The following is a 25,798-nucleotide window of genomic DNA, read 5'->3' as shown; positions in this document are numbered from 1 at the left end:
AGCCTAGTGAGCCATGGCGCCGGCTTTTTTTTTTTTTTTTTTTTTTTTTTGACAGGCAGAGTTAGACAGTGAAGAGACAGAGAGAAAGGTCTTCCTTTTGCCGTTGGTTCACCCTCCAATGGCCGCCGCGGTAGGCGCGCTGCGGCCAGCGCACCGCCCTGATCCAATGGCAGGAGCCAGGTATTTATCCTGGTCTCCCATGGGGTGCAGGGCCCAAGGACCTGGGTCATCCTCCACTGCACTCCCTGGCCATAGCAGAGAGCTGGCCTGGAAGAGGGGCAACCGGGACAGGATCGGTGCCCCGACCGGGACTAGAACCTGGTGTGCCGGCACCGCAAGGCGGAGGATTAGCCTAGTGAGCCACGGCGCTGGCCTATAGGTATCATTTTTTTTAAGATTTATTTATTTATTTGAAAGGCAGGGTTACAAAGAGGCAGAGGCAGAGAGAGAGGGAGAGTTCTTCCATCCGCTACTTCACTCCCTAAATGGCTGCAACGTTTGGAGCTGCTCCGATCTGAAGCCAGGAGGCAGGAGCTTCTACTGGGTCTCCCACAGGGGTACAGGGGCCCAAAGAGTTGGGCCATCTTCTACTGCTTTCCCAGGCCATAACAGAAAGCTGGATCGGAAGAGGAGCAGCCAGGATTCGAACCAGCGCCCATATGGTATGCCAGTACAGCAGGTGGCAGCTTTACCTGCTATGTCACAGCACTGGCCCCATCATTTATTTTTTTTTAATATCTAGAAAATTTTACTCAAGAAGCCATTAGGAGTGCAATTATTTCTACATCTTTTGAGGTAAAATTTATATGTGTTGAATTATACTAATGATACATAATTCCATGAGTTTTCACAAGTGCATTCAAATGCACAGTATTTCTAGGAAGTTCCCTTTTCTGTCAGTTACCTGTAACTTTCATCCAATGACATCTACTGTCTGAATTTTAACTGTAGGTTAATTTTGGTTGTTTGACTCTTTCTAGATAATATAAATATAAATGGAATTTGCAGTATGTGCTCATTTGTTCAGCTTATTTTGCTTAGGATTGTATTTGTGAGATTTATCCTTTTGACTGCATGTGTTAATACTTTGTTTTTATTTCTGAGTAGTATACCATTTTATCAATATACCACTTACTTTATCCATTCTCCTGTTCGTGAACATTTTGATTTCTAGTTTTTTGACTATTAGGAATAAAACTGATGTGAATATTCTTGTTTAAGTTTTTATGGAACTGTGTTTTCATTTTTCCTGGATCAATACCTAGGAATGAAACTGCTATACTAAATGGCAGTATATGTATATTTAAAATTAAGAGAAACTGGCACACTTCACCTATGGGATTGTGCCATTTTATGTTTCTGCCAGCTTTTTCATGTTCTCACCAATATTTTTGTTGTTAGTTTTTTCTATTATTCTATTATTTCTATTATTATTATTTATTTGAAAGCAAATAGAGAACACGTACCTGGATCTCCCATATGCTAGTTTTTTCTCCAAATGACTCCAACAGCTAGGGATGGAACAGGCCAAAGGTGGGAACCAGGAACTCAATCAGGGGCTCCGTGTTGATGGCAGAGATGGGAGGAATTGAGCCATCATCTGCTGCTCTCAGAGTGCCCATTAGCAGGAGGGTAGAATGAGAAGTGAACTGGGACTTTAACCCAAGTATTGTGATATGGAATGTGGGTGTAACAAGTGGTATGTTTAATTGGTTTACCAAATGTCTGCCCAGTGTTTTTTTTTTTTTTAATGTTAGCCATTCTAATGGCTGTATAATAGTATCTTGTAGTCTTAGTTTTTTTTTTTATTTGTGTTAATATCGTAATCAGTTTTTGTATGCTTATTCATCATTTTTAAACTTTCATCAGGTGTATGTTTGAATTTTTTGCTTAGTTTATTTTTGTTTGGAGTGTTTGTTATTATTGAGTTGTAGGAGTTCTTTATGTTTTATGTTTATAGAAGTCATTTGTCAAACGTGTTTTCTCAGTATTTTCTCATAGGCTGTGTGGGTGGCTTGCCTTTTTTTTTTTTTTCTTAAAAAAGATCTTTTGACCCATGTCACAAAGATGTCACCTTTCCTTTTTCTGTTTTTATTTTTTTTAAGATTTTATTTATTTATTTGAAAGTTAGAGTTACACAGAGAGAGGAGAGGGGGAGAGGGGAGAAGAGAGAGAGAAAGAGAGAGACAGGTGTGGGGGGGAGAGGTCTTCCATCCGATGGTTCACTCCCCAGTTGGCTGCAACGGCCTTAGCTGCTCTGATCCGAAGCCAGGAGCCAGGAGCTTCTTCTGGGTCTCCCACGTGGGTGCAGGGGCCCAAGGAGTTGGGCCATCTTCTACTGCTTTCCCAGGCCATAGCAGAGAGCTGGATCAGAAGTGGAGCAGCCGGGTCTAGAACTGGTGCCTGTATGGGATGCTGGCACTTCAGGCCAGGGCATTAACCTGCTGCACCACAGTCACCTTTTCTTAAAAGCTTTTGTAGTTTTGCCGGCGCCATGGCTCAATAGGCTAATCCTCTGCCTGTGGCGCCGACACACTGGGTTCTAGTATTGATTGGGGCGCCGGATTCTGTCCCGGTTGCTCCTCTTCCAGGACAGCTCTCTGCTATGGCCCGGGAGTGCAGTGGAGGAAGCTGAATTGGAAATGGAGTGGCTAAGACATGAACTGATACTCTGAGTGGAATGTCAGTGGCATTGCAAGCGGAGGCATCACAAGTGGTGACCTTATCCACTGTGCTGTAATGCCAGCCTCTTTTTCATTGTTGTTTAAGGTTTAATTTAGAATTTATTCAGAATGTTTTTTTAGTTCCCATTTATAGGTCCTCTTCGTATTTTGTTAGATTTATTTCTGGATATTTAAGTTTTTTGATACTATTGTAAATGATATTTTAAAAAATTTTATATTCAGGGGCTGGCATTGAGGCATAGCAGGTAAAGCTGTGGCCTGCAATGCCAGCATCCCTTATGGGCACCAGTTGGCTGCTCCATCTATGATCCAGTTCTCTGCTAATGTCCTGGGAAAGCAGCAGAGGATCGCCTAGGTGCTTGGGCCTCTGCACTCACCTTGCAGACCAAGGTGAAGCTTCTGGCTCCTGGCTTCGGCCTGGCTCAGCCATGCTCTGGCTGTTCAGGCCAACTGGAGAGTGAACCAGTGGATGAATAATCTCTGTCTCTCTTCTTTCTCTGTCTCTCCCTCTTTTTCTGTAACTCTGACTGTGAAATAAATAAGTCTTAAATTTCTTTTATATTCAAATCGAATACTGCTAATATGTTGATATCATTGATTTTCCTTTATGACTATTTTCTTGATCCTTCTACATACAAGTATTATTTAAAAATAGGCTTTTTTATTGTTGGGTACTGCTTTCTTAGTTTTTGTATAAGCATTCATATTGTCTGAGAATAAGGATAGTTTCCTTTTTGCTTTTCCTACTTTATACTTTACTTATTGCACTAACTCGGACATCTAATACAATGATGAATAGTATCATCCTTGCTTTATTTCTGAACTTAGGGAAAAGGATCCAGTGTTTCCCTAAGCGTGATGTAAGTATTTTGGTAGATGCTTTTTCTGATTGAAGGAATTGTGTTCTATTACTATTTGCTGAGAGTTTTTAAACCTAATCACTAATTAGCATTGACTTTTTAGCAGTTTTAGATTCATAACAAAGCTGATCAGTAAGTATAGAGTTCCTATACACCCCTTGCTCCTCCCCATGCACACACTATCCCTTCACTATCAGCACCCTGCCACAGACTGACATATTTGTTACATTCCCTGAAACTACTTTGACACACTTTTGTTTCTCAGTCTGTAGCTTTTATTAGGGCTCTCTTGATATTGTGCATTCTATTGTTTTTGTTTGTTTGTTTCTTTTTTTGGACAGGCACAGATAGAGAGAGAGAAAGGTCTTCCTTCCATTGGTTCACCCCCCCAAAACGGCCAGCGTGCTATGCCAATCCGAAGCCAGGAGCCAGGTGCTTCCTCCTGGTCTCCCATGCGGGTGCAGGGCCCAAGCACTTGGGCCATCCTCCACTGCCCTCCTGGGCCACAGCGGAGAGCTGTATTGGAAGAGGAGCAACTGAGACAGAATCCGGCGCTCCAACCGGGACTAGAACCTGGGGTGCCGGTGCCACAAGCGGAAGATTAGCCTAGTGAGCCATGGCACCGGCCACATTCTATTGGTTTTTGCAAGTGTGGAAAGACATATCGACCATTGTAGTAACCACATGTTATAATTTCGCTGTCCAAAATATCCTCTGTGCTTCTCCCATTCATCCCTCTCTACCCATAACCTCTAGCCACCACTTTTTTTTTTTTTTTAATTTTATTTGACAGGTAGAGTTACAGACAGTGAGAGAGAGAGAGAGAGAGACAGACAGACAGACAGAAAGAAAGGTCTAACTTCCGTTGTTTCACCCCCCAAATGGCCACCATGGCCAGAGTTATGCCGATCCGAAACCAGGAGCCAGGTGTTTCCTCCTGGTCTCCCATGTGGGTGCAGGGCCTGCCCAAGCACTTGGGCCATCTTCCACTGCCTTCCTGGGCCACAGCAGAGAGCTGGACTGGAAGAGGGGCAACTGGGACTAGAACCTGGTGCCCATATGGGATGCCGGCGCTGCAGGCGGAGGATTAACCTAGTGAGCCATGGCGCTGACCCCCAGCCGCCACTTTTGACTCCCTTCATAATTTTTCCTTTCCAGAATGTCATATGGTTGGAGTCATATAGTATGTAGCCTTTTCAGATTTGCTTCTTAATAATAGGCATTTAAGATTCCCCCATGTCTTTTCATGGCTTGATAGTTCAGTGTATTAAATTTCACTGTTTAGATGTACCACAGTATCCATTTATCTCCAAAAGTAAATTTTGGTTACTTGCAAATTTTGGCAATTATGAATCAAGCTGCTATCATATCCATGTACAAATTTTGTGTGGCAACCCCTTTGAATAAGTATCAAGAAACTCGATTTTTGGAATATGTGGTAATACTACATATAAATTATAAGAAACCCTTAAACTGTCTTGAAGAGTGTCTGAACCATTTTGCAGTCATACCAGCAAATGAATAGAGCTCCTCTTGTTGACATCTTCACCAGCATTTGATATTGGGAGTTTTGTATTTTGTCTGTTCTAACAGTTATGTAGAAATGTATCATTGTTTTAATTTGCAGTTCCCTGCTGACATATGATATAGAATATTCACAGGCTTATTTGCCGTTTATATAATATTGTGGTGAAGTGTTTCTTCAGATATTTTATCTGATTTTTAAATGCGTTGGTTTCTTGTAGAGCTCCCTTTTCCTTTTTTTTTTTTTTTTAAAGATTTATTTATTTATTTGGAAGAGTTACACAAAGAGGAGAGGCAGAGAGAGAGAGGTCTTCCATCTGATGGTTAACTCTCCAATTGGGCGCCGGAGCTGTGCTGATCCAAAGCCAGGAGCCAGGAGCTTCTTCCAGGTTTCCCATGCGGGTGCAGGGACCCAAGGACTTGGGCCATCTTCTACTGCTTTCCCAGGCCATAGCAGAGAGATGGATTGGAAGTGGAGCAGCTGGGACTAGAACTGGCACCCATATGGGATGCCGGCACTCCAGGCCAGGGCTTTAACCTACTGCACCACAGCGCCGGTCCCAAGTAGAACTCTTTTTTAAAAAATTTTTTTATTTGTTTGAGTGGTAGAGAGAAAGGTCTTTCATCCTCTGGTTCACTCCCCAGATAGCTGCAACAGCCAGAGCTGAGCTGATCTGAAGCCAGGAGCCAGGAGTTTCTTCCAGGTCTCCCACAAGGGTGCAGGGGCCCAAACACTTGGGCCATCTTTCACTGCTTTCACAGGCCATAGCAGAGCTCGATCGGAAGAGGAGCAGCCGGACTTCAACTGACATCCAAATGGGATCTTAGCACAGCAGAAGGAGGCTTAACCCACTACGCCACAGGGCTGGTCCCTCTTACAGACTTTTAAGAGCTCTTTGTATATTTTGTGTGGTCATCTTTTATCAGATAAATTGTTTATAAATTTCTTTTGCCCCATCTTGGCAAAAGCATCTTGGCTGCTTTCTCATTCTCTTGACAGGATCTTTGACAGAGTAGTATTCTGGAATTTTAATGAAGACCAATGTACTAATTAATTCTTATATGGATTGGTATTTGGTGTTGTATCATTTATTTTTCAAACATTAAAGCAATCCCTAATTAAACCCCATTTGGCCATGTTTTACTGTCTTTTCAGTATTTTGCTGATTCAGTTTATTCATGTTTTCCTAACTGTTCATCTGTATTATTGGGAAATATTATTTAGAGTTTCATAGTTTTTTATAATATCCTTTCAGATTTTTCCATTAGGTTTGGCATTTGTGCTGACCTGACATAATCAGTTGAGGGATGTGTGTTTTTTTTCTTTTTTTGGAGTTTGCGTAACATTAGTTTAATGTTTATTATGTAAATGTTTGATAGAACTTATCAGTGAATATATCTGAACTTGACTTTTCCTTTGTGGGAAATTTAATACTAAGAATTTAATCTCATGATGGCAATGGAGTATTTCACCTTTTCAGTTCATCTCATCTCATCCCAGTAAGTTTTATTTATTATGAAATTTGTTATCAAATTAGTTTTCATAAAGTTGCTCATAATACCCCCCCCCCCTGCTTTGATATTTGTAGGATCTGAGGTGATGTTCCCTCCATTATTGCTGATATTCATCATGGGTGTCATGTATCTAATTATATACTACTCCTCTTGAAAAGTTTTGGTAGAAGTTTTTCAGTCTTACTAATTGTTAAACAAACCTGCTTTTGGCTTTGTGAATTGTCTGTATTTTTGCCTTTTTAACTTCCTGAGTTTCTGTTTTTATCTCTTATTATTTCCTTCTTTTTACTTTCCTCTGGATTTAACTTGTTCATCATTTCCCCTAATTTTCAAAGTAGGAATTTAGATGTTTGATTCTTTTCCATTCTGATTTAAGCATTAGAGCTATAAGTTTCCCTTGGAGCAGTGATTAGGTCCATCCCAAGACTTTTTTTTTTTAATTTATTTATTTATTTGAAAGAGTCATAGAGAGTGAAAGAGAGGGAAAGACAGACAGAAAAAGATCTTTCCATTTGTTGGTTCATTCCCCAAATGTCCACAAAGGCTGGAGCTGGATTGATAGGAAGCCAGTAGCCAGGAGCTTTCTCGGGGTTTCCCACATGGGTGCGGGGCCTCAAGGACTTGCAGTATCCTTTGGTGATACCCCAGGTGCATTAGCAGGGAGCTGGATCAGAAGCAGAGCAGCTGGGACTCGAACTATATGGGATGGCTGTGTTATAACAGGTGGCTTTACCTGGTGTGCCACAGTGCCAGTCCTGAAAGATTGTTTTTACTTTTATTTTTTAAATTTTTTTTTTATTTTTATTTTTTTTAGGATTTATTTATTTGTTTGAAAGAGTTACTTAGAGAGAAGAGAGGCAGAGAGAGAGAGGTCTTCCATCTGATGGTTCACTCCCCAAGTGGCTGCAACAGCTGGAGCTGCGCCAATCCGAAGCTGGGAGCCAGGAGCTTCCTCTGGGTCTTCCATGTGGATGCAGGGGCTCAAGGACTTGGGCCATCTTCTACTGCTTCCCCAGGTCATAGCAGAGAGCTGGATCGGAAGAGGAGCAGCCGGGTCTGGAACCGGTGCCCATATGGGATGCTGGTGCTTCAGGCCAGGGCTTTAATCTGCTGCACCATAGTGCCGGCCCCTTTACTTTTATTTTTATAAAGTAACATTGGAAGGAATTAAGAAGGGATGGGGGTTTATGCAGATAAGGGGTGATACATCTAAACAAGCATCCTTTAATTTTTGTATTGATTTTTAAATGTATATACATGTGTTTTTCATGAAAAGAATAATTTTAAAAAGTGTCCCAGGTTGAGATGAATTTAACCACAAGCTTTGTAGACTGATTTAAGCAAAAAGTAATTCTAAACTTAAACTTCCCCAGATGATAGAAGAACAAAAGACCACGACCTGACTCATTTTATGGGGACAGAATAACCTTGATTTTAGATGTTTAGTAGGAAACAACACAGGAAACAATACATTTGGTACGATTTTATGAAAAAACGATAATGATTGTCTCGGGAAGGTAGGAGTTGTAAAGCTAAAGGGAGCGAGGGGTTCTAGATTGTTTCAGTGCTCTAATTTCTAATCTGGATTTTATTTATATTTGTTGATTTTATATTGTACATTCATTTTTTCATGTAACAGTTTATAGAGGTTAAAAATAATTTTTAAAAGAAGTTATTAGTAATCATGAAAATGTTTATTGAACAGATTAGCTTTAAAGTATATAAAGTAACACTATAGAAATTTAGGTTGTGGAATATGAGAGTTTTAAACAGCTTAAGATAGAGCTTTTAACACTACCACCTCGGAAATTGTTAAGTTAATACTTACATAAAAAAAGAAATCAAGACTTAGAGGTGTTTATTTTTGAAAGGTGGAACCTTACTATGGCACATTTTAAAATGATTGGTAAAGTTGTGATTTATAAAAACAGTAAATCTGGTTTATCCAACCCTATTTTTTAAACTTTTATTTAATAAATGTAAATTTTCAAAGTTCAGCTTTTGGATTAAAGTGGCTTTTTCCCCCCCATTACCTCCCTCCCACCCGCAACCATCCCATCTCCCGCATTCCTTCTCCCATCCCATTCACATCAAGATTCATTTGCAAGTATCTTTATATACCGAAGATCAATTTAGTATATACTAAGTGAAGATTTCAACAGTGTGCACCCACACAGAAACTCAAAATGTAAAGTACTGTTTGTGTACTAGTTATACCGTTAATTCACATAGTATAACACATTAAGGACAGAGATCCTACATGGGAGGTAAGCGCACAGTGACTCCTGTTGTTGATTTAACAATTTACACTCTTGTTTATGGCGTCAGTAATCACCTGAGGCTCTTGTCATGAGTTGCCAAGGCTATGAGTTCGCCAACCCCGATCTTTTTAGACAAGGTCATAGTCAAAGTGGAATTTTTTTCCTCCCTTCAGAGAAAGGCACCTCCTTCTTTGATGGCCCATTCTTTCCACTGGGATCTCACTCACAGAGATCTTTCATTTAGTGGTTTTTTTTTTTTGTTTTTGCCACAGTGTCTTGGCTTTCCATGCCTGAAATACTCTCATGGGCTTTTTAGCCTGGTCTGAATGCCTTAGGGCTGATTCTGAGGCCAGAGTGCTATTTAGGACATCTGCCATTCTATAAGTCTGCTGTGTATTCCGCTTCCCATGTTGGATTGTTCTCTCCTTTTTAATTCTATCAGTTATTATTAACAGTCACTAGTGTTGTTTATGAGATCCCTTTGACTCTTTATCCTATCATTATGATCAATTATGAACTGAAACTGATCACTTGGACTAGTGAGATGGCATTGGTACATGCCACCTTGATGGGATTGAATTGGAATCCCCTGGTACGTTTCTGACTCTCCCGTTTGGAGCAAGTCCAAGAGAGCATGTGCTGAACTGTACATCTCCTCCCTCTCTTATTTCCACTCTTATATTTAACAGGGATCACTTTTCAGTTAAATTTAAACACCTAAGAATAATTGTGTGTTAATTAAAGAGTTCAACCAATAATATTAAGTAGAATAAAAAAATACTAAAAGGGATAAAGTATTAAGTTGTTCCTTGACAGGACAAGGGCTGATCAAGTCATTGTTTCTTATAGTGTCAGTTTCACTTCTACAGGTTTCCTTTTAGGTGCTCAGTTAGTTGTCACTGATCAGGGAGAACATATGATATTTGTCCCTTTGGGATTGGCTTAATTCACTCAGCATGATGTTTTCCAGATTCTTCCATTTTGTTGCAAATGACCGGATTTCATTTTTTTTTAAACTGCTGTATAGTATTCTATAGAGTACATATCCCATAATTTCTTTATCCATTCTTCTGTTGATGGACATTTAGGTTGATTCCAGGTCTTAGCTATTGTGAATTGAGCTGCAATAAACATTGAGGTGCAGACAGCTCTTTTATTTGCCAATTTAATTTCCTTTGGGTAAATTCCAAGGAGTGGGATGGCTGGGTTGTATGGTAGGGTTATATTCAGGTTTCTGAGATAGATTTCACAGCAACTAGAGGATTATTGAACTGAAGAAAGAAATGGGCAGAAAATTACAAAGTGAAGATTTATATTAGTTATAGTGAAAAATTAACAAGAATTCTATGAGGAAATGAAAAAGACAATACAACAGAATACTAATTTAAAATTAATGGTTGATAGTTTTTCAAAGCTAACTAAAAACATAAATCCATACATAGATTTATGAAGTCCTGTGGCTCCATTGTACAATAAATATGTCTAGGCATATAATAGTAAAACTAGTGAAAACCAAAATTAGAAAATTTTAATAATGCCTGGAGGAAAAAGGACATACAACTTTCAAAAAGCAATGAGAAGACAGTTTACTCTATAATGGAAATTATAGAAGAGGATAATAATGGAAAATAAATCAGATCTTTTAACTGCTGAAAGAAGAAAATTTATCAAATTAAGATTTTATATCCAGTGGATATATTTTTAAATGAAGGCCCAGACTTATAAGATACTGTTGAAAGAAATTAACAAAGATCTAGACAAATAGAAAGACACCTCATGTCTGTGGATCAGAATACAGAGTATTGTTAAGATGGTTATATTTCGCAAATTGATCTACATATTTAGTGCATTCCCTATCAAAATCTTACTACCTTTTTGATGGAATTTCACAGGCTGGTTCTAAAATTTATGTAGAAATTCAAGGGATCCAGAATAGTAAAAACAGTTTTGAAAAAGAAGAGTTAGAAGACACATACTTCATTATTTTCAAACTTACTGTAGCAGCAGTAATCGAAGTTGAGTGTTACTGGCATAAGGATCAAATATAGATCAGTGGAATATAATTGGAGGTCCAGAAATAAATATAAACATGATTGGACTGTTATTTTTTTAAAAAAGTATTTGAAGGACAGAGACAGAGAATTAGAAATTTCACATCTACTGGTTTACTCTCCAAATGCCTGGAACAGGAACCCAATCTGTGCTTCACATTTGGATGGCAAGGAACCAAGTACTTGAGCCATTATCTGCTACCCACCAGCTTGCTCACTGGTGGTAATGGAGAACTGGGAGCAGAGCCAGGACACAAACCTTGGCACTCAAAATGGGATGTGGGCATCCCAAGTGGCGCCTTCACTGCTCTGCCAAACACCCACCCTGATCGTTGATTTTTGACAAGGATGTCCAAATGATTCAAACTAGTAAAAAGACTTTTTCAACAAATGGTACAGGGAAGATTGGATATTCATATGGAAAAGTAGTTGGATTCTACCTTACACTGTATAGGAAAATTAACTCAATATAGATTGACTTATAAATGTAAGAGCTAAAGCTTTGAAACTCTGTGAAGGAAATATAGGTATACATTTTTGTGATGTTAGATTAAGCAATGATTTTTTAAATATGAACCAAATTCTAAAGCACTAAGGAGAAAAATCAGTGTTAGATTTCATCAAAATTAATTTGGGTATCTAGAAATCAGTATCAGGGAATGGGAGAAAACATTTGAAATAATGTATCATGGAATGAGAGAGAACATTTAAAGTCATGTATCTGATAAGAGTCCAGTATCTGGAATACAAAACTACATAATTCAATAAAAATACAAATATTTGAAATTTGACAAATGATTTGAATAGACATTTCTCCAAAGAAGAAATATAAATGGACAGTACATGAAAGTATGTTCAGCATCAGTAGTCATTCAAGAAATGCAAAAAAACAAAAAAACAAAAAAACAAAAAAACAAAAAAAACCAAAACTATAGCGAGATACTGCTTCTCACTAAGATGGCTATAATTTAAAAAAGGAAGACAGTCACAGTACTGACAAGGATGTGGAAAAATTGAAACTCTTATATACTGTTGATGGGAATGTAAAACTTCATATGCTTTGGAAAATGAGAGTTCCTGAAAATGGCACGTGGGTGGCAGGGGGCCAAGCACTTAGGCCAACCTCTGCTTCTTTCCCAGGTGCATTACCAGGCAGCTGGATGGGAAGTGGAGCATCTGGGTATGGGGCCAGTGTCACAGGCAGTGGCTTAACTGTGTTGCCACAGCACTAGCTCCAGTACATTGTATTTAAGACCAGTGTTAGTAGATGTTTTCAGAGAAATCACAGGTCCCACTGGCTTAATAAAATGTTGTCATATTTTGCTTCTTTAAAATTATTCCATTTTTGGAATCAGTGAGAGAATTGATTGCAGAAAACTGAATATAACAATAAAATCAAGAGAATGTCTGAATTTATAAAAATGGGAGTAAAGATATAATTATATCTTCCTAATGGGGAAGATGAGAACAGCTAAACAACTTGTCCTAGCATTTATACTTGTAACTATTTTTTTTAACATTTTATTTATTTTTATTTATTTTTTATTTTTTGACAGGCAGAGTGGATAGTGAGAGAGAGAGACAGAAAGGTCTTCCTTTTGCCGTTGGTTCACCCTCCAATGGCCGCCGCGGCCAGCGCATCTCGCTGATCCGAAGCCAGGAACCAGGTGCTTCTCCTGGTCTCCCCATGGGGTGCAGGGCCCAAGCACCTGGGCCATCCTCCACTGCACTCCCTGGCCACAGCAGAGAGCTGGCCTGGAAGAGGGGCAACCGGGACAGAATCCAGTGCCCCGACCGGGACTAGAACCCGGTGTGCCAGCGCCGCAAGGCGGAGGATTAGCCTAGTGAGCCGCGGCGCCGGCTTATACTTGTAACTATTAAGTTCCTTATTTATGTGTTTAATGTTTTTCTTCACCAGTAGACTAAGTTCTGTGAGATCAAGGAGTGAATTTTCCGTAGTCCTTATATTTAATACTTAGTACAGTGCTTTTAAATGTAGTCATTTTCCTTATAAGGGGTTGGAAATTGAGGTTCTCTTTTCTTTCATGCTTCCCTTTTTTCATTAATTAAAATAATACTTCTTGGTTATTTACCATATTCCAATTATGTTCCATGCTGGTTCCATTGGTTACAGTCACAGCTTAATCAGTAACAGGGTAGTTTCCAGCACTGATGACCACTTTTGTACTTTTGTAGTACAAAAGTATTTTATCTCTTTTTGTTGGTAGTTGGGGTAGTTTTGTAAACACTGATGAGCTTTTCTTATTAAATATTTTGTCTTTTTCCTATGTATTACAATATTTCTTTGTCAATCTGATTTCTCATGGCTCCATAGAATTTCATTATGTGAATAGTCCATAATTTACTTATCCATTTTCTTATTAAAGTAGAATGTTTGCTCTATTGGTACAAGAATTTTTTTCCTTTGTTAGAACATTGCACTCCTCAGCAATTAACCTAATGTCTTTTGTTTTTCAAACTTGAATTTACTTGTTTTCCATGAACTTTTTTTTTTTTTTTTTTTTTTTTTAAGATTTATTATTTGTTTGAAAGGCAGAGTTAGAGGGAGAGACAGAGAGGTCTTCCATCTGCTGGTTCACTCTCCAAATGGTTGCATCAGTTGTGGCTGGGCCAGGCCAAACCCAGGATCCAGGAGCTCTATCCAAGTCTATGTGGTGCGGGGGCCCAAGCAGTTGGGCCGTATTCTGCTGCTTTCCCTGTCCCATTAGCAGGGAGGTGGGTCATAAATGGAGCAGCCGAGACACAATTGATGCCCATGTGGGATACTGGTGTCACAGACAGTGGCTTTACCTGCTGGGCCACAATGCCAGTCCCTAACCCAGTATCTTGTATGTAGTAGATGCCTAATACATGTTTCTTGAATGAATGAACAAATAAAAGGTTGGTTTTTTTTTGTTTTGTTTTTGTTTTTTACCGTGTTATAAATGTTGTTTAGAGCATTTTTATTCATAGTGTTTTCATTGCATTTCAGGTGATTTTCTTAGACTACATTTGTAGAGGATGAGTTCCTTGTTGAAAAGATACAGAAAAGGTTCTTAAATGATGTTCGTTTTCTAATCTTAAGTAATATTATCTGTGGATGTTTTTATTATAATTTTGTGAATATTCTGTAATATATTCTCTTGTTTTTCTTTTAAGTGAATTTCTTTTTATTCAGGGATCTGTGCACGATCTTGTGACTAGTTTTTGTTGTTAGTGGTGAAAGATAAGCATTGGAAGGTTATTTCGGCAAAACAGTGAGTGAGTTGTGCTATGCTAAGAATCTTTATAAGAATCTTTATAAGAGTCCTATCGAATGTTAATAAGCAGAGTGGTGATATAATTAGAGCTTTTTTAAAAAGATAAAATTGGTGATGGTGTTGAGGAAGGATTGGACAGAGAAGAGAACAAAGCCAGGGCAGTCATGGGTTTCTCACTCTCTGGCCTCTTATCTCATCAGTCACCAACGTCTGTATCCTAAGTGTTTCTTGGATTTCCTCCTCTGTTTTCTAGTTAAAGCATCTTACCTGAACTGCTGAAATTTTCTAATTGCTTTCCTTGCCTTCCAGACATTTCCACAAGAGCTGCTGGAGTAATCTAGCTAAAATCATTTAGGAAGGGCAATCCCTGCATTTTTAAGGTTCTACTTTATTAATATGACATGCAAGTTCTTCTGTGTGGAGCGATCCACATAATTTTTTCCTCTTCCCTGTGGTGCTCTGTATGCTCCTAGAAAAGAAAACTCCTTACTGTCCCTGAACATCTCCTTCTACCTACACTGGGATTTCTTGACTCTGCCATGCTCATGCTGTCCCCACTTCTCAAATAACGCCTCTCCTCAGTCACATCCACTTTGTTAGCTTTTTCTGGAGTGCACTATCTAATACTTAGGTGTCACTTCTTCCAAGAAACTTAACATACAAGTACATGTTCACATATTACATATTACATATTACACACCTCCCTCCCCCACTTTTACTTTTTGGATCAGGAATCTATCTTTGCCTTTTATGGGACTTGGTCTCATTTCCACGTGTTTTTGTCATGGAACTGGGCAGCACATATTTCTGTTTAAGTACATTTCTGACACTGGACTGTGAAATTTTTAAGGGCAAGAAAGCTTTTATTTGACTTCATATTTCTAGAAATTAGCATAATCTGGCCTACAAATAAGGTGGTCAAAAAGTAACTTATTAACATGTTTCTGATGAGGGTGTAGTCTAGGTTATCGGTAGTAGAAAAGGAGGGTGGATGGGAGAGATTGGAGAGAAGTGACTTTGGATATCACTAGTGAGTTAAAGGTAAAATTCATAGATGATTTAAGTCTGCAGCTTGACTAAATGAGTATGGTATACAGGTTTTTGACTCATTAAATTTGAGATGTTTGCTGAAGCAAGTAGAAATTTGGTTCTAGATGATGAGAGAAAAGGATTTAGGAGTATTTGTATATAGCTGTTAATTGAGGCTTTTGGGAAGGAGATAAAGAAGTGAAGTAGGGATCTTAGGGGACAGTGTTTAACAAGTTACAGAAAAAGAAAAATTAGGGAACTATATGGATTGTCAGCAGTGCATGACAGGTTAAAGCAGATGAGAACTGAGAACAGTATGTTTTATTTGGAATTTAGGTCACTATTGATCTTTGAGAGAATCATTTTTGTCCAGTAGAATGAAATAGAAACTAGATTGACATAGGTGATTGAAAGAGTTGAAGAAGCAGTAAATCATGAGCAAGTGGAAACAGCAAGCACATAATGCCCATTCAAAATGTGCGTTATGGAAAATAATGCTTTTGGAAAAGGAATGCAGTATTTGTTCCTCAGGGGGAAGGTAGGATGAAGGTAAAGTTTTTGTTTTATTTTTCATTCTTCAATGTTCTTGGGAAAGTTTTTCACTTAATATCCAGGTGAATGGGACTTAAAGATGGGAAAGCAATCGTTAATAGAACAAGGTAAAAAGAGAAGGAAGGGAGGGCATAGAATCAAGATCTCACATGAGGCCGGTGCCACGGCTCAATAGGCTAATCCTCCACCTGTGGCGCCAGTACCCCAGGTTCTAGTCCCGGTTGGGGCGCCGGACTCTGTCCCAGTTGCTTCTCTTCCAGTCCAGTTCTCTGCTGTGGCCCAAGAGTGCAGTGGAGGATGGCCCAAGTGCTTGGGCCCTGCACCCACATGGGAGACCAGGAGAAGCACCTGGCATAGCGCGCTGGCCGCAGCGGCCATTGGGGGGGGGGTGAACCAATGGAAAAGGAAGACCTTTCTCTCTGTCTGTCTCTCTGTCTCTCTCTCTCACTGTCCACTCTGCCTGTCACAAAAAAAAAAAAAAAAAAAAAAAAAAAGCCATCACCTATGACGCTAGCATCCCATATGGGCACCAGTTTGATTTCTGGCTGCTCCATTTCTGATCCAGCTCTCTGCTAATGTGCCTGGGAAAGCAGTGGAAAATGGTCCTACTGGGGCCCTTGCACCCTTGTGGGAGAACTGGAAGAAGCTCCTGGCTCCTAGTTCAGTCTAGCTCAGCTCTAGCCATTGTGGCCATTTAAGGGGGTGAACATAGAAGATCCCTTTCTCTCTCCCTCTCCTTCCCCCTGCCTGCCTCCAAACTCTGCCTTTCAAATAATAAATAAATAAATAAATAAATAAAGGGCTCAAATGAAAGTGTTAGTCTTAAAAGGCAAAGGGACACCTCTTCTTGGGGATCAAAAGGAAAAAGAAGTAAGAAGAAGTAGAAATGTAGGTAATATGAAGGAATATGAAAAATATCTTATTCTTTGAAGTAGGCTACCAGGTTTTTAATTTTGAGGTGAAAGGTACATGGGACAGGCGTGGGATAGAAAGGAACAGAAGGTGATGTCAAGGTGGTACAGGGCATTTTAGAAGACTGGTAAAAGGCCTATTGAGAATGACAAAGAATTAATGGTGGGACTACAGATTGATTTGAAGTCTTAATTGAGATTGAACTATGGAAAAAAACAAATCCAGGTAGTATTATGGTATAGTGGATAAAGCTCCTGCCTGTGACACCAGCATTTCATATGAGTTCTGGTTTGAGTCCTGGCTCCACCACTTCCAATCCAGCTCTTGGCTGATGGCCTGGGAAAAGTAATGGAAGATGACCCAAGTGCTTGTACCCCCTGCCACCCAAATGGGAGACCTGGAAGAAGCCCCTGGCTTTTGCTTGGTCTATTCTTGGCCGTTATGGCCATCTAGGGAGTGAACCAGTGGGTATCTCTCTCTGTCCCTCCCTCTCTCTTTTTTGAACTCTGACTTTAAAAAAAAAAAAAAAAGGAAGCCATCATACAATTCCTAAATAACATGAGACCACTTCAAAATTTTATAGAAAATGTTCACTGTGAAAAAAAAATGCTGAAAATGTTTTACATCATAATAAGCTTATCTTCTAATTTCATGTTTTACTAACTTTTTTTACTTTTTTTTTTTTTTTTTTTTGACAGGCAGAGTGGACAGTGAGGGAGAGACAGAGAGAAAGGTCTTCCTTTTCCGTTAGTTCACCCCCCAATGGCCGCTGCGGCCAGCGCACTGCAGCGATCTGAAGCCAGGAGCTTCTCCTGGTCTCCCATGTGGGTGCAGGGCCCAAGCACTTGGGCCATCCTCCACTGCACTCCCGGGCCACAGCAGAGAGCTGGCCTGGAAGAGGAGCAACCGGGACAGAATCCGGCGCCCCAACTGGGACTAGAACCTGGTGTGCTGGAGCTGCAGGCAGAGGATTAGCCTATTGAGCTGTGGTGCAGGCCTGTTTTTTTTCTTTTTGAGAGGCAAAGAGACAGAAAGAAATTGCTCCCAACTGTTAGTTCCTTCCTCAAATGCTTGCACCTGGAAATGCAATCCAGGTCTTCTAAATGGGTGGCAAGAACCCAACTACTTGGGCCATCACTATTGGCTCCCAGGGTCTGCATCATCAGGAAGCTCGAACAGGGAGCTGGAACTGGGTATTGAACCCAGATATTCTGATGTAGGATGCCAGCATTCTAACTAGTGTCTTACTGATTATGTTAAATATCTGCCACTCCTTGAACTTTCTGAAGTATTCTTGTGTACCAGCACATATAAAAGGGATTGTCAAAAAGGACAAGGCATTGAAAAATTACTTGTTCATGAGTATCTTAGGTTGCTCATTAGTGTAAGGGGAGCTGATAGTTAAGGGACAGCAAATTACTTCCCAGTTCAGAGGTGTGGAAGAATTGAAGAAAGGGTGCAGGGCTGATGAGTGAGTGGCAGCAGACAGCAGTCCAGTAGTCAGTTAAATAGGGCTATCTTGCCTTGTCACAGGCCAGTGCAATTAAGACATCTGGAGTGAAATCTCGAGATTTAGTGTGAGATGATGTCTTTCTTTTTTTCTGTGTTGTTGCTCTACATGTATATTGCTTACAGTTTATGGAATAAAGACAACAAATAGATTGCTGGTAATTTATTCTTTTTTAAAAAGATTAATTTTGTATGGAAACTAGTATGGACTGGATTATGAGCTTATAAAGCTGAGTTATTATCATCCACATTAAAATATCTGCTAGGCTTATATAGCCTGTGGTGTTCACCTGCTAATATATTTAGAAATACGAAGACCCTAGAGAGATAATTATTTCATTCAAGGTGTTTTAGATTCTACCAGAAACTGGTAAATAGGTAGATAGGTCCAGTGGATAGACTCACCTCTAGCTTGGATATCTTACAGGAACATTTCTATCAATTATGCTTTTTTAAAAAAATACAAAAACAAAACCATGAAAATAAAAGCACAATTTATGTAACTCTTAAATACATAAATCATGGAAAACAATCAGAAGCAAGATATAATTGAAATTCAGCATCTCTGTGATTTAAGAACCTTCTTTCTAAAACTCAGTTGTCAGTTACTGCTTAACTTAACGCTGGGTTTTCCTTTTTGCTTTCAGGAAAACCTTTAACTTACGCCCTGGGTGTTGCCTGTCCACAGTTTCCTGGTGGCTCACCGCTTCTGCCTGCTCCAGCCTTGCTCCGGCAGCTTCAAGGCTTCTGGGCTTCAGAGCTTGTTGTGAAAGCTTGCTGCTTTGGCCTGCTACCCCTGCTTCAGGTGTCAAAAGCTTTTAATTAGCTTGCTTCCTCTAATTACTATAACTAGGGCCGTATATGTCTGCATAATCTAGTTGTAGGGTCTGAAAGGTGAATTACTTTTAGCCATTCATTCATCTTTAAAATCTCTCTTACTCTGGCTGTTCTGGGATTCATGGGAGAATAAAAGAAATTTGAAATTACACTGCATGGTTCATCTTTGATGGCGCTGTTCTTCAGTCCATAAGCACACACTGGTGTGGGCATATTTTATTTTCAAAGCCAGTGACTCTTCTGCCTGGTTGATGCCCATGTTGTGCTAATTTTCAAAAGATTTTGACCATTGCTGCTGCATATGTGAATTTTGTCTCCATAGAAAGGATACCTCCAGCTATTTTGTAAACTCTGTAATGTTTTTAGTTTGCTTGTTAAAAAGACTTAATATATTTTATATTTTAAATATTTAGAACTTAATAGCAGGTTTTAAAAACACAAATAGTACTTTCCACACATATTAATTATCACTATTAATGTGTCACTAGGTATCAAAATTATAGGCATGGTAAGTAGGAAGAACTCTTGAGGACCTAAACAGGTATTCAGTACTTACTGAAGTAAAGAACACTAGGTCTGTCATCAGGTAGTTAGAGTACATATCCTAGTTGTATTATTTATTGTATGACTGGAAGTTAATTAACTTCTCCCTACCTTAGTTTACTAATTCATTATGATGTAATTGTAGGACCTACTTTGGATTGGTGTAAGGATTAAAGAGGTAGTATATGACATGTGGTTAGCCCAGTGCCAGACACAGAGTAAATTTTCCATAAATAATAGTTTTATTATTTTATTATTAATTATAAATGATGGAAAAAGAAACAGTAATAGTCCATGGTAATGGGCACAAGATAATAAAGGCCAGATGGGGAAGTTCAGACTTTGAAAACCTGTTAAGGGAGCAGGATGAGCTGGAGTAATCTGTTGACACTTAATAAGTCCTAAAATATACAGTTGTATTTCTTTTATTGTAATGCCTGATATTTGAGTTTCAGTATTAGTGTAATAGTATACTTAGAGCTGAAAATATCAGTAGTTTACAACTTTCCATGTGTACATATCCTCATAGCGTATAAATCATCCATCATTTATTTAGCAATCACTTACTGAGTATCCCAAGTACTAGGTATGTATTAGTCAACCAGTGAGGAAGAAATCCCTGCTGTCATAGTAGACTGTAGTCTAGTGAGAGGGGCAAGCAATAAGCAAAATATATAAAATGAAGTACGGGTGTATAGTTCATTAAGGAGAAAAGGGAGCAAAGAAGTGGCATGAAAACTCTCAAGCGGAAGAATGGTATTTCAGTGAGTGAGTGATTGAGGTAGGAAGATGTGTGGCTGTGGACAGACGGAATATTCCAGGCCTAGGGAACAGTAAGCACAAGGGCCCAAAGGTGGGTTTGAGCAAGGTGACTGTTGTGACTACTAGAGCAGAATGAGTGAGGGGAGGGGACTATGAGATCAGGGAGGGTGGAGGGCCAGAACATGTCAGCTTTCTAGGTTCTGTCAGGAACTTTGACTTTGACTAGCAGAGACATGGGAATCCATTGGGAGTTCTGGAGCAAAATAGTGTCTTGATCTGATTTACATTTAAATGGGAACACTGTGGCAATAGTGTTGAAAATAGGTTGTTAAGAGGTAAGGGCAGGGCTCCTCCTGCTGTGCCGGCATCCCATATGGGCACTGGGTTCCTGGTCCCAGTTGCCCCTCTTCCAGTCCAGCTCTCTGCTGTGGCCCGGGAGGGCATTGGAGGATGGCCCAGGTCCTTGGGCCCTGCACCGATATGGGAGACCAGGAGGGGGCGCCTGGCTCCTGGCTTTGGATCTGTTCAGCGTCAGCTGTAGCGGCCATTTTGGGAGTGAACCAACAGAAGGAAGACCTTTTCTCTCCCCCCCCCCCCCCACTGTCTGTAACTATACCTGTCCAAAAAAAAAAAAAAGGTAAGTGTAGAAGTAGGGAGGATGGGTAGGGCAATCCAGGCAAGCACTGATGGTAGTTTAGAATTGATTGGAACACAGGAAATACTGTGAATTCTGAATATACTGAAGGTAAGACTAGATTTGCAGAACTCTAACAACTTGAATATTGAAATACTGTTTGGTGTGGTGTTACAAGTTGTAGCTACGAATGGTGATTCTTAAGTTGTGTTTAAGAATTGCTCCACATGTATATGTCACATACTGATTCTTTCTATAGTGTCTATGTTTTCATAATATCATAGTGCTTTTACTGTGAGTTGAAAGAAACATGTATTATAAATATTTTTGCTGTGTTACATTTATAATTTCCAGGCCATGATTCACTTTGATAAGATTAAACAATAAAGGATATTTTAATGTATTACTTTCATATGTCAGTTAGCTATGCTTCTTGAAATTATAGTACCCAGAGTGCTAAAAGAATCCTCTTTTCCTTTGTTGCCTTCTACTGAAATGAACATGAAAATATTTTTTAGTGCTAAAGGAGACAAGCAAGCTTAGTTTTTATTATATGTTATCTTTTATAAGTCATATTATTTTCTCGTCATGTTATCCATTTCATATAATTCAAGAATATTTTCTAAAGCTTTATTTTAAAGAAGTTTTTAGTTCATGAAACTGTTAAAAGACAGTTTTGGGAATGTGTTCTCTCCTGCTGCGGGAGGGCATTCCTGATTCCCACACATGAAGACTAAGGTCTTATTTTGGCCCTTGTCAGTCATGCTACAATACCTTAATAACTGGTAGTCATTTTATGACCAGGATTAGCTGGTTTTCCCCACTATCCCATTCCATGCTTGAAATCTTACATGTTCCATATAGAAAATGTAGAAAGACAAGTAGAAATCATATCACCTAGAAATACTTGGTCTTTTGACGTTTTGGTGTTTCTCTATCTTAAGATACATAAAGCATAGAAATTTATGGTACATATTTTATGTTCATGTTTAGAAAAAAAATCAGTGTTCAAATTGTAATAAGGTTCTTTGTTTCATTTAGTATACTGTGAATTTTTCCTGTTAAATAGCATTCCTCAGCTTTTGTTTAAGCATTTAAGTACTAATTTGTGTTAAACCATCTTTAGTTAATTTCACCTTTTAGAACATTTGTCTCCATATTTTGCTGTTGAAAACCACACTATTGGGGCCGGTGCTGTGGCATAGTGGGTTAAGTCGCTGCTTGCAGTGCCGGCATCCCATATGAGTGCTGCTTTGAGTCCCGGCTGTTCCACTTCTGATCCAGTTCTCTGCAATAGCTGGGGAAGCAGTGGAAGATGGCCCGGGTCCTTGGGCCCCTGCACCCATGTGGGAGACCCAGAAGAAGCTCCTGGCTCCTGGCTTCGGATCAGCTCAGCTCTGGCCATTGCTGCAAATAAATAAATAAATCTTTAAGAAAAAAAGAAAAAACCATACTATTATAAATATTGTGGGTTTTCTTTTGTATATAGACATGTTCAATATAAGGGTATTTTATAATTATATTTTTATGTATATATATATATATCTTATGTATAAGATTATAGAAAGAAGTTGAAGAAATGAAAATTTCTGTTTTTGTAGCTGAAGAAAACGAGGGGTATACTTTTTTTCTTTCAATGCTAATACTACCACTGTTGGTGGCTACTGTTTTTTGTTTTTGTTTTGTTTTGTTTTGTTTTTTTATTTGAAAGGCAAAGTTACACAGAGAAGGAGAGTCGGGGTGGGGGTGTCTGCCATCTGCTGGTTCACTCCCCAGTTGGCCACAACGGCTGGAGCTGCACCGATCCAAAGCCAGGAGCCAGGAGCTTATTCTGGGTCTCCCATGTAGGTGCAGTGGCCCAAGGACTTGGGCCATCTTCTACTGCTTTCCCAGGCCATAGCAGAGAGGTTTATTGAAAGTGGAACAGCCGGCACTTGAACTGGTGCCCGTATGGGATGCTGGCACTGCAGGCAGCAGCTTTACCTGCTAGGCCAAAGTGCTGTCCAAGGAGTATATTTTCTGCTACATATATTAGTGATAGTGGAAACAGTGGTTGAAAATTGGGCTATAATGTACTTAATGTAGTGCTTGGTATACAAAACTATCTAAAACTTACTGAAGGCTTATTAAGTACCAGATCTTGTTGTAAGCACTTTATACTTACAGTAATTCTTTTAAGTTTTAATACAAGTAAATGAAAATAAGGTAAGTACTATTATTAATGTCATTGTATTGATGAAAAAATTGAATTATCACAAGGTTTTTTTTATCCCTTTTTTGAAGATTTATTTTATTTGAAAGGCAGAGTTACAGAGAGAGAGAGAGAGAGAGAAAGAGAAAGAGAGATCTGCCATCCACGGGTTCACTGCCAAAATGGCCACAATGGCTAGGGCTGGACCAGAGGCCCAAGGACTTGGGTCATCCTCTGCTGCTTTCTCAGGTACATCAGCAGGGAGCAGGATCAGAAGTAGAGCAGTCGGAGCTGTAATCAGTGCTTCTATGGGATGCCCATACTTCAGGCTGTGGCCCAACCTGTTAATGCCACAACCCTGGCCCTATGAGCTTAAGTTTTCTACTCAGAGTTATATGCTTAATGACAAAATGAAGATTTAAACTTCAGGTTGTCTGGCTTCAGTATCTGTGCTATCATCACTCCCCAGAAGAGTCACAATGCATGCTAGCTAAGTGTTAGAGTGTTCAGTAAATGCTGGGGATAGTCATCATTATTCCTGTTGGGCAATGTAGAATCCAGTGTAATTATGATTCTAATACATGTATTGTGGATTTTAGAAAGATAATTTAGTACATCTACTCTATTTTATTTCATACCCCTTTGAGGTTTTGAGTGATACCCCAGAGCAAATGCATTTGTGTTTCTTCAGTGAAGCATGTTTGTGTTTACACTGAGATTTCAAAAAAAAGGCTGTTAGTAACTTGATGTCAGTACATGCTACCAAATGAGTTATCAAAAACTTGGCTTTTAGAATTATAGTTATGGGATTGTGGATGTGTTTACAGCATAGTAACTGGCATTTGGAACACACTTAATATGTGTTGATGGGTTGTTCTACTAGTAGTTCTCTTCAGATAGCTGTCTACTCAAACATATAGAAGATTGATGAATGTGCTAATTGATGAATGTGCTAAGGGTGCTTCATTCCTCTCTGAGAAGAGGAAGTTGCTGAAGTGGGAGTCTGTTAGTTGTTCTTCTCTAAATCAGAACAAGAGAGGGCAAAAAGTGATAGCCTTCCATGTCTATTCCCCAAGTGTAGACTTGTCTTGCCTAGTGGACCTGTCCTTGTGGCCATGTGCACTTCCAAGGGTGCAGCATTTGATTTCAGAATCTACAGAGTAGCTCAACTTGTGTTTTCACTGTTCCAGAGATCATAGTGAAACAATGTTTGGAGTATTTTCTTCTTTTTTATTACAACCCCTTTTGTTTTTTAAATGAAAAAACAAATTTCTTTGAGAGAGGGAGACGATGTTTGAGAGAGCTAACACTCCCTTCTGCTAGTTCACTCCCCAAATGCCTGCAACAGCCAGAACTGGGCTGGGCCAGGAATTCAGTCCATGTCTTCCACATGGGTGGCAGGTATCTAATTACTTGGGCCTTGTCCTGTTGCCTCCCAGGATCTGTTTTGGCAGGAGCTGGAATCAGGATCCTGAGCTAGGATTTATCCCCAGGTACTCTGATGTAGGATGCAAGAGTGACTAAACCAGAGTCTTAACCATCAGGCTAAATTTCTGCCCTTCCAGTGCCCTTTGTTTAAACATGAGTTCATGAGGAAGAAAGAACAATATAACGGATCTGCCATTTCTCCAGGTGTGAAGAAAGACTGAAGTGATTAAATTTGAAATTGGGATACTCCCTCTTTCTTTGCAGCATTTAAAGTATTGAAAAACTGTAACTGCAGTCATTATAACTATTTACATAACTAAAATCTATATATATTACTGAACATTTCTTGATAAGAGTAATAAATGGTTACAATGAGTGTGATTAGAGTTTTTTGGATTTTGGCACTGAAGTTGAAAACTGTTGTCCATCCTGATTTGAACGATTTGTAGATCTGTGTATATACATATATAGATATATATATGTATATATATTTCTGTCCTGTGTAGTAGGATAATATTTGTATTCTCCACCCCTGTCTCCAATATCAGGAAACATTATTGTTAAATATTTGTCTTCCTCTTCTGTGGTTGAGCCTCAGCCGTACAGCAAATCCAACCAGCAGGAGGGTCCCTGAAGATGATATAGGCAAATGGAAACAGAAAGGTAGAGGCAGAAAGTAATTATGTGGTTTTACTTGTATTTGATAGTTCGTATTTGATATTTTTTCTGAAATATACAGAAATATTAGTTCCATTTTCTTCTTGGAAGGGATATCTGAAATCTATAACTTATAGAACTATTAGTCTTCATTGTTCTGGAGGTGTGTGTGTGTGTATGTTGGGGGTTGTGGTATAGTAGGTAGTAGGATATAGAATGAAAAATGGGATCATGTTCAGTTTCTTTTCTATCAGTTATGTCCTGTACGGAAGATACTGTTTTAGCAGCGGGTGTTCCTATAGCATCATATGGGAATTTGGCATGCATTATTTAATAAGCTCTAGTTCTTTCATGTTGTGCTTATCAGTCAATTTCTCAGTAACAGTAGATGTTGAGTTTAAGTTCCAGAGCAGAAAACTTGGAAAGGAGGATGTTCACAAATAAAATTACTGGTTTGGCCTATATTGGCTGATGCAACGTTTTACCTCACAACATTGTTTAATTTAGGATCTTAGAATTTGAACTGAATTGAAATAATTGATAATTGGTGTTTTTCTTTACAGACAGGAAAAAGGAAAATGGGTAATTG

At 39.2% G+C, this 25,798-nt stretch overlaps 1 protein-coding gene across 4 annotated transcripts in view; it reads left to right on the top strand.

Annotated features, from left to right (window-relative positions):
* The window catches only part of CDC42BPA (CDC42 binding protein kinase alpha), a 352,518-nt gene that overhangs the window by 82,519 nt on the left and 244,201 nt on the right, over positions 1-25,798 (top strand). The window lies entirely within an intron of this gene.

Source organism: Lepus europaeus, chromosome 14, assembly GCF_033115175.1.
Source record: "Lepus europaeus isolate LE1 chromosome 14, mLepTim1.pri, whole genome shotgun sequence".
NCBI classification, from domain to species: Eukaryota; Metazoa; Chordata; class Mammalia; order Lagomorpha; family Leporidae; genus Lepus; species Lepus europaeus.
This window is presented reverse-complemented; position numbering and strand designations above follow the sequence as displayed.